The sequence below is a fragment of the Elephantulus edwardii genome, unplaced genomic scaffold, assembly GCF_000299155.1.
Source record: "Elephantulus edwardii isolate Elephantulus edwardi_28Jun2011 unplaced genomic scaffold, EleEdw1.0 scaffold00358, whole genome shotgun sequence".
Lineage (NCBI taxonomy): Eukaryota > Metazoa > Chordata > Mammalia > Macroscelidea > Macroscelididae > Elephantulus > Elephantulus edwardii.
In genome coordinates, this window is record NW_006400108.1 from 1,163,360 (window position 1) to 1,179,247 (window position 15,888).

General features: G+C 37.4%; 1 pseudogene; it reads right to left on the minus strand.

Annotated features, from left to right (window-relative positions):
* Positions 1–1,965: 1,965 nt before the first annotated feature.
* LOC102870383 lies at positions 1,966–2,583 on the minus strand (annotated as a pseudogene).
* Positions 2,584–15,888: the final 13,305 nt, after the last annotated feature.

A 15,888-nucleotide genomic window follows, 5' to 3' on the forward strand; every position in this document is an offset into this window, starting at 1 on the left:
TCTTCTGTCATCCTTACTCATTGTTGAACTTTCAGATACACAGGGAACAATTGAAAATACCATAGCTTGGATCACTTTAATCTTTAAACTGACATTGTTGCTCTTCAATATTTTGTTTTGTTTCCCCCCTTATAAAAAATTCTCTTTATTGATTTTGTTTAATCTTCTCCTATCCAGCTGAATTGTACAAACCCAAAATATTTAAATTAAGAGGCCCAGAAAGTATGTTGTTGTTGTTTTGTGCCATCAAGCTGCTTGCGACTCAGAGCTACTCTATGTACAATAGCTCTAAACTCTGCTCTGTCCTATGCCAATGTCACTTTCTCTGACACACTCATCCTGATCGCTTCAGTTACCGAATCAATTCACCTCCCAGAGGGCCTTCCCCTCCTGCACCTGCCCTCCACCCTCCCAAGCATGATGTCCCTCGCCAAGGACCGATCCCTCCTTACAACATGACCAAAGTATGTCAGACAAAGCCTCAGAATCCTTGCCTCCAAGGAGCAGCCCGGTTTAACCCTCTCCAGGTTGAATCTGTTTGGTTTCTTAGCAGTCCATGGCACCCTCAGTACTCTGACTCCGAAGATCAAAAGCATCAATTCTCCTTCTATTCTCCCTGGTCATTGTCCAGCTCTCTGATGCATAACAAGTGATTACAAAGACCACGGCCTGTACCAGACGCACCTTAGTCTCCAGAGACAGACCATTGCTCTTGAGTACTGTAGAGAGGTCCTTAACAGCAGGCTTTCCCATGGCAATATGTCTTTTAATTTCCTGCTGCTGGTGCCAAGAGTGTTGATTGTGGAGCCAAGCAGACTAAAGCTGTGAACAATCTCAATCTCTTCACCATCCATCCTGATGCTGCCAATTGGTCCAGTGGTGAGAATCTTTGTCTTCTTGACATTGAGCCTCAATCCATATTGAAGGTTGCAGTCTCTGACCCTCAGCAGCCAGCACCTCAAGTCCTCCTCAGTTTCAGCAAGCAGGGTTTTGTCATCTGCATAACGCAGATTGTTTATAGATTTTCCACCAATCCTGACGCCACATTTCTCCTCATAGAGCCCAGCCTCCCAGATAATCTGTTCTAAATACAGGTTGAAAATGTATGGAGACAGGACACATCCCTAGTTTATGCCCTTTCCAATTTTGAACTATGCAGTGTTTCCTTGCTCTGTTCTGATGACTCCCTCTTGGTTCAAGTATAGGTTTTGCATTAGCACTATCAAGTGTTCTGGGATTCCCATTCTTCTCAGAGTCAGCCACAGTTTGTTATGATCCACACAGTCGAACACCTTTGAATAATCAGTGAAGCACAGATAAACATTCCTCTGTTACTCCCTGGTTTCAGCCAATATCCGTCTAACGTTAGGTACAATATCCTAGTACCACGACCCCTTCTAAACCCAGCCTGGACTTCTGGCAATTCTCTCCTGATGTGCTGTTCCAGTAGTTTTTGGATAATCTTCAGCGGAATCTTGCTTTCATGTGAAATGAATGATATTGTCCTATAGTTTGAAACAAAACAAAACAAACAACACTAATGGAATGAATCGTTATCTACTTATCCGGTTAGAAAATTTTATATGGGCCTGGGTTTCAGATTAATTGACCTCATTTGAAACTCATGTCTAGTTTCCTGCAGAGATATCCTTTTCTGTAGGCTACCTTAAAAGAGTTACAGTTGAGTTTATGTTTTTAATTTGGAGAAAATATATCAGCATTTATTGTTCCTTTTTATTAGTATTAGAGTTTTAATAAATGCAGACAAAGATAACAGCTATCCTGTAATTATGATTTCATATAACTACATGTGTTCTATGTTGCTTCAATTTTGTGAAAAAGCTAATTTCAAATATAGATTAAATTATGTTGGAATGGCGAGTACAAGTCAAGAAGGCCAGGTGATCTTTTTTTAAAATTCAAAAACCACCAAACCAAACAAACAAATTGTTGTCCTTTTTGGCTTTAAAATTTCAGGAAAGGCACTTCAGATAGCTTTGTGTTTGCATGTTTCAGTGCCAAAGCATATGAATAGCCTGGCATCCACTGTAAGATGTTCTTCACCTACCAAAGCACCAAGTCTCTTCAGCAGGCCATTCTTTGATAAGGAAATTCTAAAAATTCTCCACCCCTGCTTTGATTTGGATCTTACATTTTCAGCATCATCTCCATTAATTGCTACTGTCATTACATGTGCAGTACAATTTGACAAACTAGAATCCATAAATACAACTGGTGGGCATTCAGTAATATCACCTTTGTAACCAATTTCTTCTTCAAGCTCCAAAGGAGCAGCTGCCTCAGGGCTTTCATTATCATCTATAAGACCTGCAGGGAATTCTATACAATAGCCACCTAGTGGTGGGTGGAACAATACATTCAAAAGTAACCGTTCTTAGCAGCACTGTAATAATTGCTACACCAAGGGCAGACTGTTCTTCCCTGGATGTGCTTTTCCAAGGTCTTGTTTTGCTGGTTGGATCAATGTAAGCTGTTTGACCCATTTTCCTTCTGAATTAAGTCTTCTGAAATAATAGACTGCTTGGTTGTTTGAGAACAATCCACTGCTTCTTGGTTTTCCATTTTCATACTGGTTAGTTGTTGGAATCTTCATGTAAAAAGTTCAGGCATCTCCACCACCTTACTTCTCATCTCCTCTTTGATTTATTGCTCTTTACCACTTTGTAGAGGTCCTAGAGAGATTTTTTTCAAGTTCAACATGTCTTTTGATTTCTTGACTGCTACTTAGATTAGACTAGCAGATATGGCACTGTAGGCTGAACTCAAATATTGGGAAACAAAGGAAGAGGGACTACAAGCAGACTGTGACTGAAACATGGGATGTGAGAATTCTGAGTGTAGGGAAATTGGACATTGTTAAAGAAGAAATGGAATGCATAAATATTATCATACTAGGTATTGGTGAGCTAAGACAGATTGTCGTGAGATACTTTGAGTCAGGCAATCATATAATCTATTGTGCCAAGGATGAAAAGGTGAGGAAAAATGGAGTTATATTAATAATAGTAAAATAAGAGCATTTCTAGATCTACCTGAAATGCAATATTGTGAGGGACAGAATAATATGCATACACAGTTAATACCACTATCATTCAAATAATCACACCAACATAAGGATTTGAGAAGTAGAGTGGGGAACAGAGGGATGAGGATGGGTGAGGGGTGGGGTGGTTATCAAGGTGGTTAATCATAGGGTCACACAATTTGTGGGTGGATGGAGGGGTGGGTAAAGGAAATGGGAAAGATCTGATGTGAAAAATAATGTATGTGAACTTTGTAAGTAAACCAGTATAAAATAAAATTGTGTTTAAAAAAACACACCAAAAATATATATGCATCAACAACCAGAGCCAAAGAGAAGGAAATAGAAGATTCCTATCAACTTTTATAGTCAGAAATCAATTGAACATGCAACCAAGATTCATTAATAATAGTTGGTGATGGGAATGCAAAGGTTGGAAAAAAGTAAGAAGGGTTGGTAGTTGTAAAATAGGGACTCAGTCCCAGGAATGAGGATGGAGAAAGAATGATAGAATTTTGTATGAGCAATGATTTATTCATTGCAAATACACCTCTTATTCAATATTGTATTGAAAGTCTTAACAATAGCAATAAGACAAGAGAAGGATATAAGAGGTATTCGAATTAGCAAATAGGAGGTAAAATGATCTCTCTATGCAGATGATATGATAGTATACTTAGAAAACCCTGAAGACTCAACAAGGAAACTACTGGACATAGCTGACCAATTCAGCAAAGTGGCAGGACAAAAGATCAACACACAAAAATCAGTTGGATTTCTTTACAGTGACAAAGAGAATACAGAGCTGAAGCTAAGAAAAATGATACCCTTCACAATAGCTAATCACAAGATTAAATACTTGGGAGTAAATCTAACCAGAAGCACAAAGGATCTATTCAAAGAAAATGACAGAAGATTGCAACAAGCAACAAAAAGACACCCTGAGAAGTGTAAGAATAGCCCTTGCTCATGGATAGGAAGACTCAATATTATAAAAATGGCAATATTACCAAAGGCAATTTACACATTCAATGCAATCCCAGTACAAATACCAATCCCATTCTTTAACGAGGTTGAAAAGACAATCTCCAGTTTAATTTGGAATGGGAATAAGCCCCAAATAAGCAAAGCACTCCTTAAAAATAGAAACAAGTTAGGAGGCATCTCACTTCCCGTTTTCAAATCCTACTTTACTGCCATGGTGGTCAAGACAGCATGGTACTGGTACAATGACAGACACAGATCAATGGATAGAATTGAGAACCTGGAAATAAACCCTTCTACCTCTGGTCAACTCATTTTGACAAAGAGATGAAATCAGTTAAGCGAGGAAATTACAGCCTTTTAAACAAATACTGTTGGTAAAATTGGAAAACTACCTGCAGAAAACTCAAGCAAGATCCACTCCTCAGTCCATACACAAAAACCATGGTGGATAATGGACTTAGGACTAAAACCAAGGAGTATAAACTTCATTAAAGAAAAGCTTGGAAGAACTCTAGAAGTCCTAATACACAACATCAACTGTCTTCCAAGCATCCCAAAAAGTCTACAACTAGGAGAGGATAAAATAGATGAATGGGACCTGCTAAGAATCAAATCCCTATGCACATCCAAAAACTTCTCCAACAGGGTAAAAAGGGAAGCCACAGACTGGGGGAAAGTATTTGGTAATGGCATGTCAGACAAGGGACTTATATCTAGGATTTATAAAATACTCAAGCACCACAACAAGATAAAGGGAAACAACCCAATTGAAATATGGACACAGGATATCAACAGACACTTCACCAAAGAAGACATTCAGATGACCAACAAGTACATGACGAAATGTTGAAAACCCCTAGCTCTAAGAAAGATGCAAATCAAAACAATGATAAGATATCTTCTCACCCCAGTACGAATAGCAAAATTTAACAGAAAAGCAAACAACAACTGCTGGCGAGGTTGTAGAGAAAATAGAACCATTACTCACTGTTGGTGGGAGTGTAAAATGGTGCAACCACTATGGAAGGCAGTATGGTGTTTTCTCAAAAAGTTGTAGATAGAAATACCATTTGACCCAGCAATTCTATTACTGGGAATATACTCCAACGAAACCATAACTGCCACCCAAGCAGATATATGCACACTGATGTTTATTGTGGCTTTGTTCACAATAGCAAAGAGTCGGAAACAACCTAATTGCCCATCAGCAAATGAATGGATAGAGAAGCTGTGGTACATTCACACAATGGAATAATACACTGCATTGAAAAACAAAAAACTCATGAAATATTATTCAAAATAGGTGACCCTGGAGGATATTATGCTAAGTGAACTATCTCAGTCACAAAAGTACAAATACTTCACAGTGCCTCTATTGTAAAATGGGATTGACATCAGGTTGGGGCAAGACTGAGAAAGCTGGGATAAATCATATATACTGCATTGAAACAGATGAAATAGAGAACTGTTTAAAAGAGATATATGATTAGGTATTATTGTCATTACAGGAGTCCAGAAGAAAGGCTGCATAGTAGTGTAGACTTGGGTGGAGGAATTTTATAACAATGAAAGAATTTTTCTTTTACTTTTCAAAATAAAGGCTGCATAGTGGAGTGGACTTCAGAGGAAGGATTGTACAACAATGAAAGAATTTTTCTTTTCAAAGAGAAGAGTGAACTGGGGGGAGGTTGGGCAGGGAGAAAAGTGCAACAATGAATGAATGGAAATCCAAAGTCTCTGTAAACTTTCCTTAAAATTAATAATAAAAAATAAATGGAGAAAAACCTGGGGGGAAAAAAAAAGAAATACAAACTACAACTAAACACACAGACCTCATCTGATCAACTACACAGGAATCAGATTGGTTATATCTGTGGAAAGAATTTTTGGAGAAGCTCAAAATCAGTTGTGAAAACTAGATCAGGTGCTGATTGTGAAACAGACCATAAACTATTCATGTGCAAGTCCAAACTTAAGACATAGAAAATTAAAACAAATCCACAAGAACCAAAATTTGATCTTAAGTCTATCCCACATGAATTTAAAAACTATCTCAAGGATAGGTTTGAGGCCTTGAATCCTAATAAATGAAGATGATCTGTGGGAAGAAATCAAGAATGTCATCCATAAAGAATGCAAAAGATAATTACAAAGACAGAGGAGGAAGGAAAGGCCAAGGTAGAAGCCATAAGAGATTCTGAATGTTGCACTATAGTGCTGAAAAGCCAAAACAAAGGGAAGAGATCAGGAAGTTAAGGAGCTGAACAGAATGTTTCAAAGGGCATCTTGGAAAGACAAAACAAATTATCATGAAATGTTCAAAGAGCTGGAGAAGAGTATTGACCATACCATGGATTACCAAGAGACCAAACAAATCTGTCCTGGAGAGGGTGAAACCAAGTTGCTCCTTGGAGACAAGGATTTTAAAGTTCTGTCTCACATAGTTGGGGCATGTTTCCAAGAGGGACCAGTCCTTGGGGAAGCACATCATATTTGGAAAGGTAGAGGGACAGCACGAGAGAGGGAGAACCCAGGATGAGATAGATGGACCCAGTGACTGGGGAAATGGTGGTAGGTGTATAGGAGACAGTGAGATTGGCTCATGATAGGGGGCAGGATTCGGAGCTATTGTGCATTGAATGGCTACAATTTCCAATTGACTCATAACAACACATATCATGGATGTTAAATGAGATCTAAATAAAATGTACTAGCTGACAACTTCCATATTTTCTCCATTTATCATCGTATTGGTCCAGTGGCGAGTATTTTTGTTTTCTAGGTTTTGAGATATAACCCATATTGAAGACGAGTATTTAATCTTCTATAGCAAGTACTTCAAGTCTTCTTCACTTTCTGCCAGCAAGGTTGTGCCATCTGCATAATGCAGACGTTTATAACTATTGGTAATTTATCAAATGAACGATGTTGTGGTTAATGAAACACAGAAAAGATGAGATTTCTGGAAGACTTTTAATTGCATTATATAATCTTGTGAAAAGTGCCATTGAAGAGCAAACTTTGGAAACAGTGTATGGATTAAGACTGGTTTTATAGACACCATCTGGTGCTTGCCTGAATGAATTTAGCTGAACTGCCAATCACAATCTTGTTGGCTGGCTTTGTGCTCTGAATTTTAGACATTGATTTTTATGGCTAGTTTGGAGTCACAAGTGTCTGTGGGTCACCTGTGTGAATGTGAGTTTATTGTTACTACATTCTTTGGCCTGGTAAAATCTTAATTTAGAAAGTTTCCTTATTAATTTGCATACAATAATTTTATATTGTTTTTCATTCATGTACATTGCTTTTCTTTTTTCTGCCACCTCTCTCCACCCACCTAACTCTTCTACCCTGTGCTTTCTTCTCTTCTCTATCCTTAGTCCTTCTGCCGCCCCCCCTCAACTTCTTCTTTGGCTATCCATACACATCTTTCTGTTTGTACAATAATGGTCTTATAAATGGTCTTATAACGGTCTCATTGTTTTTGTTCTTATGAGCCTGGGTTAGTTCACTCAGCACAGTATTTCCTAACTTATATAGTTATATAGTTATTTAGTATATGTTATATAGTATTTTTCAAAATTGTTGCTCCTGAGTGCTGCGTAGTATTCTGTCATATAAAATCTTTATTTTTAACTCTCTTATATGAGTTTCTAAATACAACTTCAGTTATAACTAGATTGCCCTTCCCAAATAACCATCACACAGAAGTTCTAGTGTTACTGTTGGAACATTTCCTCATACCTTAGTTTTTCCTCCATGCATTTCTTGCCTGTTACTCTAGTTCCATTAGAATGCAATACCTGGGTTGTAATTGCCAGGTTTTCTTCTGCAGAGTAAAAATCTGGACTTAATCATACTTATAGCCATTGACTTTACTAAGGGATAACACGGTGGCACTTCACCTGCTTGGACATCTGTTAACTGACGTAGAGTCTGTAACAATGAATTTAAGTGTGTTAGAGAGGGCAGGCGCAGGAGGGGAAGGCCCTCTAGAAGATGGATTGATTCGGTGATAGGAGTAATCGGGATGAGTGTGTCAGAGACAATGAGATTGGCACAGGACAGAACAGAGTTTAGGATTGCTGTACATAGGGTTGCAAGCGACTTGACGGCACTTAACAACAATGACAACAACAGTGATGAGAATGACACAGGATAGGGCAAGTTTCAAAGCCATTGTTCATAGGGTTGCTGTGAGTCATAGTTGTCTCATTTGATCCTAAGAAGACACTTCTTATTAGACCCACTAAAATTGACTGTTGGCCTGCTTTCTTGGATTTTTCTTGGATACTACACTCTGCCCACTGAGCTGGACTTTCTCCAAGCACCAGCAGCTGGGTCAAGCCGCCTACCACCTGTCCTACCCCAGGAGGGAGGGACTAGTTTTAGGTCCTGGACCTCCTCAGTCTCACTGTTTTTAGTCCTCTCAGTCCCCTCAATTAATTGAGTCATGCCTGGCTGTGTTCCAAGATATAACCCAGACGGCTAGGGCAGTAGAAAGAAGTTGAATAGTCTGAGTAGTAAAGAGAAGTTGCCTTTACTTTGCAAGAGGATGGCTTCATGTCTGTATTACAAGACCCTTCTAGCTACTGTTCCATAGCTTATCTGATTCAACAAAATAATGAAATGATACTTTACCTTACCGTCAATATTGTCTCCCACAATCTTAATGACATAACAATATCATTATTATAATTGTGTAGGTGGAAAAGAGTCTCACATTCTTCCACTGCTAATAATCTTTAAAAGTTTATTATACCACATTTTGGTTTTTATATTAATTTTGTCCCTGCAAAGAACTGCTTTTTTGCATTTCTTTTCTTAGTGGGAGACACTCATATGGATGTTTTTCCACTCCTGGGCATACATCATGTAATTAATAACAAACTCTTTGGGTATGCACTTTATAAGCTTAACTTAGGCTGAATATCCCCATTACCTCATCCAGCTCTGAAATGCAGCAACCTCTGTGGCAGTCATGTAACAATGCACAGACATACTGTCCTGCAGCAGGAGCCCAGGGGGTTACTTGGCTCAGCATGCCTCTGTTATGCATGGCAAGAAACTCAGGTCAGGCAAACAGAATTGAAACTGCCTGGGAGAACACTCACACTCCATGCCAATGTGCTCCTTCTGGAACTTTGTAAGAGAAAGTCTGTACCCCAACCAACAACCTTCTTAGAACTTGTATACCAGCAAGAAAAAACAAGGGAAAGATTAACAGACAAGGACTGTAGGAGATAATCTATAAGGGTAACATTATATGGATTGGCCTGGATGATATGGTGCTGGGACTTTTCCATGTTACTCTCAGATCTATGTCATACTTCTTCACACATGTTGCCTTCCATGGCTGAATGACCATAAGATTGGAGTATTTATTTCCATCTCTATGTTCCCTTACTAAAGGCTAAAGCGCCTATAAAATGACCCTTTTCCTCCAGCTATAGTTGCTCTCTCCATTCCACAACTGCTGCTTCCCTTACTCCTTGGACATAGAAGTGACAAGGCTTACACACGGTAGCCTCAGGGGCATCCCCTTCCCTTGTTATTTACTATCTATCCTCTGGCTCTCCAAGTCAAAGAAACATTTTCAGATTCTGTGAATTCTAGTTAATTCTAGTTGCCACCAAGTTGATTCTGATTTATGATTGCTTCATTTATGGAAGAAGAACACTTTTCTCCATAGGAGTTTGAAGGGTGGATTTAACAGAAATAGAACACTAGCTCTTTCTTCTGAGGCACTTCTAGGTAGAATTGACCCTTCAATTTTTATGGTTGCAGTTGAACACACTAGCCATTTATACCACCCAGGGACTCCATCTGTGTATTACTCTTTCAAATACCCTGTTTGAATGTACCGTCTGTGTTTGGCTGGAACCTGATGATTCATGACAGTTAAATATAAGAGGAAGCATACTTCTGACTTTAATAAGTAACATTAATGAATATTTACCATATATTCAATGAGATTTACATACTTTATGCAGTCTCATTTAGTTTATTCCTCATGAAAATTTTATTTTTTATCATGTCTTCACATCAGGCTCAATTCCAGCTTTTAGGAAACTAATGCATGAAATTGGAGAAGACTTAGTGTGAGGCTTAGAAAATATGAGTAAGTACTTTGCCGCAATTGATAAGTATATTGGGAAAAAAACTGGACAAGGAGACCAGGGAGAAAGAGTTGTTGGTGGGGTGTCATGCTTTCACTGGGTAGTGAGAGATGGCTGCTGGTAGAGGAGACCTAAAAGATTGGAAAGTAGTGGGCAAGTGAAGATTTGGGAACGGGAAGTCATTATATTTGTTTGATGAGTCAAAAAAATATATAATGAGGCATTCGAGAATTAAATTACTTGCCAAAGGTGAAAAGTGAAAATAGAGCCTCGCCTGTCTTAAAATCCTGGAGAATACTAGGGGCAATTCAATTTTCACTAAAGTAATTAATAAAATAATCCTAAATATATGCTCATAACTAATCATAAGCACTTAGGTGATCCTAACTAATTTTAATGCTTTTGTCCTAGGAACCAAGAATAAGACTTCTAAGATAAATAACAGGTCAAAAACCCCTGACACAGAAAGTTTTGTGTCAGCTTCAACAATAGAAAATGAATTGATTCCATTTACCATAACAACATACTAAAAAAGAAAAGTTATATGATCTTAAAATATGAACAAATGGCATTTTAAAAGAAGTTAACATCTATTACTGGTAACATCCTTAGCAAACTAGGAATAGTTAGAAACTTCTGAAACCTGGTAAAAGACATATCAGAAAAATGTGTGGCTGTTAATTCTGTTGATTGATTCTCAAATGATTCCATTTTATGGATTGCATATCGCCATAAAAAAAAAAAACCACAAAAGACTCTCACTGCTTGACCAATAGGAAACATTACGATAGATGACGAAAAGATTGAAACTGTCAACAACTTCATCTTACTTGGATCCACAATCAACACACTTGGTACCAGCAGTCTAGTTTTCCTCACTTTCATACACGTACACAAAATTATATTAGACTTGTTAATTTGTTAGGTGCTATTGAGTCACCCCTGATTTATACTGATCCTATATATAACAGATATATAACAACCTTGCCCTTACAATCCATCCTTACAGTCTCTGCTATGCTCAAAGCCAATGTTGCAGTCATGTCATGTCATCTTGTTACATTTCTTCTTCTCTTTCTCCAAATCACTAATAACAGCAATAAAAATTTGCAAAAGAAAAATGTTAACGTTTTACAGGGAGCTCTGATGGCCTAATGGGGAGGAAGTTGTTCTCTCTACTCAAAGTTGAGAAGTTCAAATGCACCAGGGGCTCCATGCGAGGAATATGAGAAATCTCCTTTCATAAAATTTACAGTCTTGGAAAACTCACTGTTATGAGTAGGTTCTGACTTGATGGTAATAAGTTTGAGGGCTTTTAAAAATTTATAATGAAAATATGAAATAATACTTCACATAAAATATGTGAAATATGTATGCTAAAATTATAAAACATTTATGAGAGAAAGCAAAGTAGATTTAATAAATGGGGAGATGGCTTAGGTTCAAAAATTCAGAGTTAGTAAATCATAAAATGTCAATTTACCTAGATTTTACTATAAATTAAATTTAATCTTAAATACAATTTAAAAAAAAGAAAAACTGATACACTGTGTCTAAATTGAAAACAAAAGAAATTATAAAAGCAAAAACGTTTTGAAAGAGAGGAACTCTATGAGAAGTTAACACTAATTTCAAGATTGAGTATAAAATGTCAATAATCAGATAGTATGACATTGATTAAATTAAAAGACAAATAGATCATTGAGACGGAATACATAGATCAGAAACTGATTTATACATACATGGTCTATTGACTTTGGGAAAATATTCTAAAGTAATTAAATGAAGAAATCTTTATAAAAATAATTCTTTATTGTCAGAAGTTGTCTACTTGGCTCTGACTCATTTAGATCCTATATAGAAAAGAGGGAGGTAAAGGTTAACTATGGATCTGCACATAACATATTATAGCAAAACCTTCTAGCAAACAAAAATTAGATCAAATTACTGTTGTTAGGTACTGTCAAGTTGTCTATGGACAATGGATCTGAATCCTTCCCTGTTCTGTGCCATACTCATTAACTTTGACATACTTGAGCCAATTGTTACAAATCACTGTGTTAATCTATCTTGTTGAGGATCTTCTTCTCTTTTGCTGACACTCCAACTTGCCAAGAATGTGTATTTTTCCAAAGACCAGTCCATCCAAGAACAGGCATTAATTCTCCTATTTGACAAGTAATTGAAAAGATCATGGCTTGAGTCAGATGTTCCTTAGTCTTTAAACTGGCATCAATGCTTCTTTACATCTTAGAGAGGTCTTTGCAGTCTACACAATGCAATATGTCTTTTGATTTCCTTCTTACTGATGTCAATAGTGTTGATTGTGGATCTACACAAGATAAAATAATTGACATTAGTCTATTTAGCTATCTATTATCTATCTATCTAGCCATCCATCATCTATCTATCTAGCCATCCATCATCTATCTATCTATCTATCTTGATGTTGCTTATGGGTTTGGCGGTGAGGAATTTTGTTTTCTTGATATTGAGATATAATCCATATTGAAGGCTATAGTCCTTGATTTTCTGCAGCAAGTGTTTCAAGTTCTCTTAACTTTTAACAATCATCTACACAATGTATGTTGTTGATGAGTCTTCTTCAAATCTTGATGCCACACACTTCTTCATAAAGCCCAGTCTCTCAAGTGATTTGCTCAGAATACAGGTTGAATAAGTATGGAGAAAGGATATAACCATGGTTCAAAATTTTAAATCATTCTGTATTCCCTTTCTCTGTTTAAATGACAGCTTTTTGGTCTAAATATAGGTTTTACATGATTGCAACTAAGTGTTCTGAGACTCCCATTCTTCTCAACATTAGCCATATTTTGTTATGATCCATGCAAACTTTGCAGTCAAGAAAACACAAGTGGACATCTTTTTGGTGTTCTCCATTTTCAACTGGGATTCATATGACATCAGCAATGATATCCCTGGTGCCAACGGCCTCTTATAAATCTAGCCTGAATTTCTGCTGATGTACTGTTCTAACCATTTTTGCATGGCCTTCAGAAAAATTTTATTGCTTGTGTTATTAATGTTATTGTTGTATAATTTCTATATTCCGTTGGAACACTGTTTTGGGGAATGGGAACAAATATGGATCTATTCCAGTTTGTTGGTCAGGTAGCTGTCTTCCAAGTTTCTCAATATAGCCTGGTTAGTATATCTAGTGCTGGATCTTTTGTTGAAACAGTTCAATTGGTATCCTATAATTCTTAGGGAAGCTCACTTAGTGTATTCTGCAGGGAACTGTGGTGGTAACCCAAATTAGACTGTAGACTTGATATAAAAACTGAACCCACACAGTAACTTGAAACTTTAATATAGATTGGACCATAATATGTGTTATGTTGTTAAGTGCAATCAAGTCGTAGGTGACTCTTAGCGACCCTATGAAGGAGAGTCCTCAACACTTGTGTGACTTTCATCCTCTCTCCAGATTCATAGGGTTTCCATAAGCAAGCTATTATGGAAGTGGATGCCACTCCTGCTTCCAAGCTTGTTTTAATTGGGGAGCTCCACCAAACACTTTCCTCCATGGGTAACCATTAATGCATTTGACACATCAGTGTTACAGTGTCCAGCTTCACAGCATCCACAAGTTACCACTGTATGGCAAGTGGACACACCAGGGCTATACGACCTAGAAGAATGTTTGAATAAACACAATGAAAGACAGGTCCAAGGGCTGCAGATTAAAAGTCACCTACCTTTGGCTTGGTAGCATCACTTTCTGTCTACTAGGCCAGCTGATCACTATCTGTGTTGATGTTATTGTTGTTAAGTGCCATGGAGTCGAAGATGACTCAATAGCAACCCTATGAAGGAAGGTTCTCAAAACTTGAGTGATTTTCAGACTCTCTCCAGGTTCATAGGGTTTCTTATGGAAGTGGATGCCATCCACTAGGATTATATTATAGTTCAGTTTATAAATTATATTAGAGTTCACCCTATATTATAGAGTGGGCAATGGGCTCTAATGTATCAGGAAGTATGAGGATGGTGCAGGACAGGATAGAATTCAGATCTGTTGTTCATAGAGTTATTGTGGACCATACTTGATTCGATGGCACCTAACAACAACAAACCCATTGGAGGGAGCTTAATTGTGCTCATGTGAAACTTCTTATTGGACCAGGAAGCAGTTCTCAGAACAGAGTAAGGAAACTCTGCATGGTTCAAAAACACGAAAGCATCAGAGATGTGTCTTGTCTTTAAATATTTTCGATCTATATGTGGAACAGATCACTTGGAAAGCTGGGCTTTATTAGGAAAATATGGCATCAGGATTGGAGGAAGATTCATCAACAATTTCTGTTATGCCGATGACACAACCTTGCTTGCCGAAGCTGAGGAGGACCTGAATGAAGCATTTGCTGTAAAAAGTCAAGGGCTTCACTCTTCAATATGGATTGCAGCTCAAAAACAAGAAAGCAAAGATTCTCACCACGGGGTCTATTGGCAGGGCCATGATAGATGGAGAGGAGATTGAACTGCTAACAAGTTTAGTTTACTTGACTCCACAATCAATACTCTTGGTACCAGCAGTCAGGAAATCAAAAGGCAAATTGCATTGAGAAAATCTGTTGTCAGGGACCACTCCAAGGTGCTAAAAAGCAATGATGTCAGTGTGGAAACTAAGGTGAGCCTGATACAGACCATGGTTTTTGCAAAATGTTGGATAAACAATTAAGAATGCTACAGAAGATTCATCTCTTTTGAAGAGATCTAGGAGAATAAATTTGAAACAGGAGTGCCATCCACTTCCTAAACTATCTGCCTCTGGAAACTCTATGAACTTTGAGAAATGACGATAGTTAGAGAAAGGCTTCAGATCTTTTGTTCTTAGGGTCTGCTATGAGTCGTGATTGACTTTATGGGCAATTAACAACAACAGGAGAATAAAACAGGCTCAACAACAAATAAATTATAAACCAAAAATAAGTCTGAATTCTTATAAAACACAGAAAGAAATTATTTTTTATTAGGCAAAAGATGTTTGCTTGTTTAAAAGATATTTGCTGTTAAGGGATTGACAAAAATCCGGAGAGTCAGACTTGAAAAATAAATGGACAAGTCCAGAAGCTGAAAGTAAATTTGCCCTTTAGAAAAATATTTGTGTCAAGAGAAATGAAAAATCTGTCTTAGAAGAAATATAACTTCAATGCTATTAGGAGCAAGTACAGTGAGATTTAGACTCCCTTACTTTGTTTGGACACATCATCAGAAAAGACCAATAACTAGAAAAGCACATCATATTTGGTAAAGCAGAGGGTTAGTGAACTGTTTCCTTGCATAGGATGATATGGGACATAGTTAAATTTGGAAAGTGAAAGGAATTATGAGGTGGCAGAGAGTCAAATTATGATAGAAAGAACCAGAGAAGTAGACACATTTTAAAATTCACTTGACTAATGATTTCACTTGCAACTAGGATAAAGGGTGGGAGCAGGAACCCTAACCCCAAAACTCTAGTGGTGCAGTGATTAAAGTATTTGGCTGCTAGAGAAAGATGAGGCTAACCATCACTTAAATGCCCAATAATTTAAAGTTTAGGTTTTGTTCATAAATATCCAGTTTCTTTAATTTTTAAAAATTTCTTCCCTCCCTCTCTACATGCCTCTTTTCTTTTCTCTTCTCTTCCTTTCCTTTCCTTTCCTTTCCTTTCCTTTCCTTTCCTTTCCTTTCCTTTCCTTTCCTTTCCTTTCCTTTCCTTTCCTTTCCTTT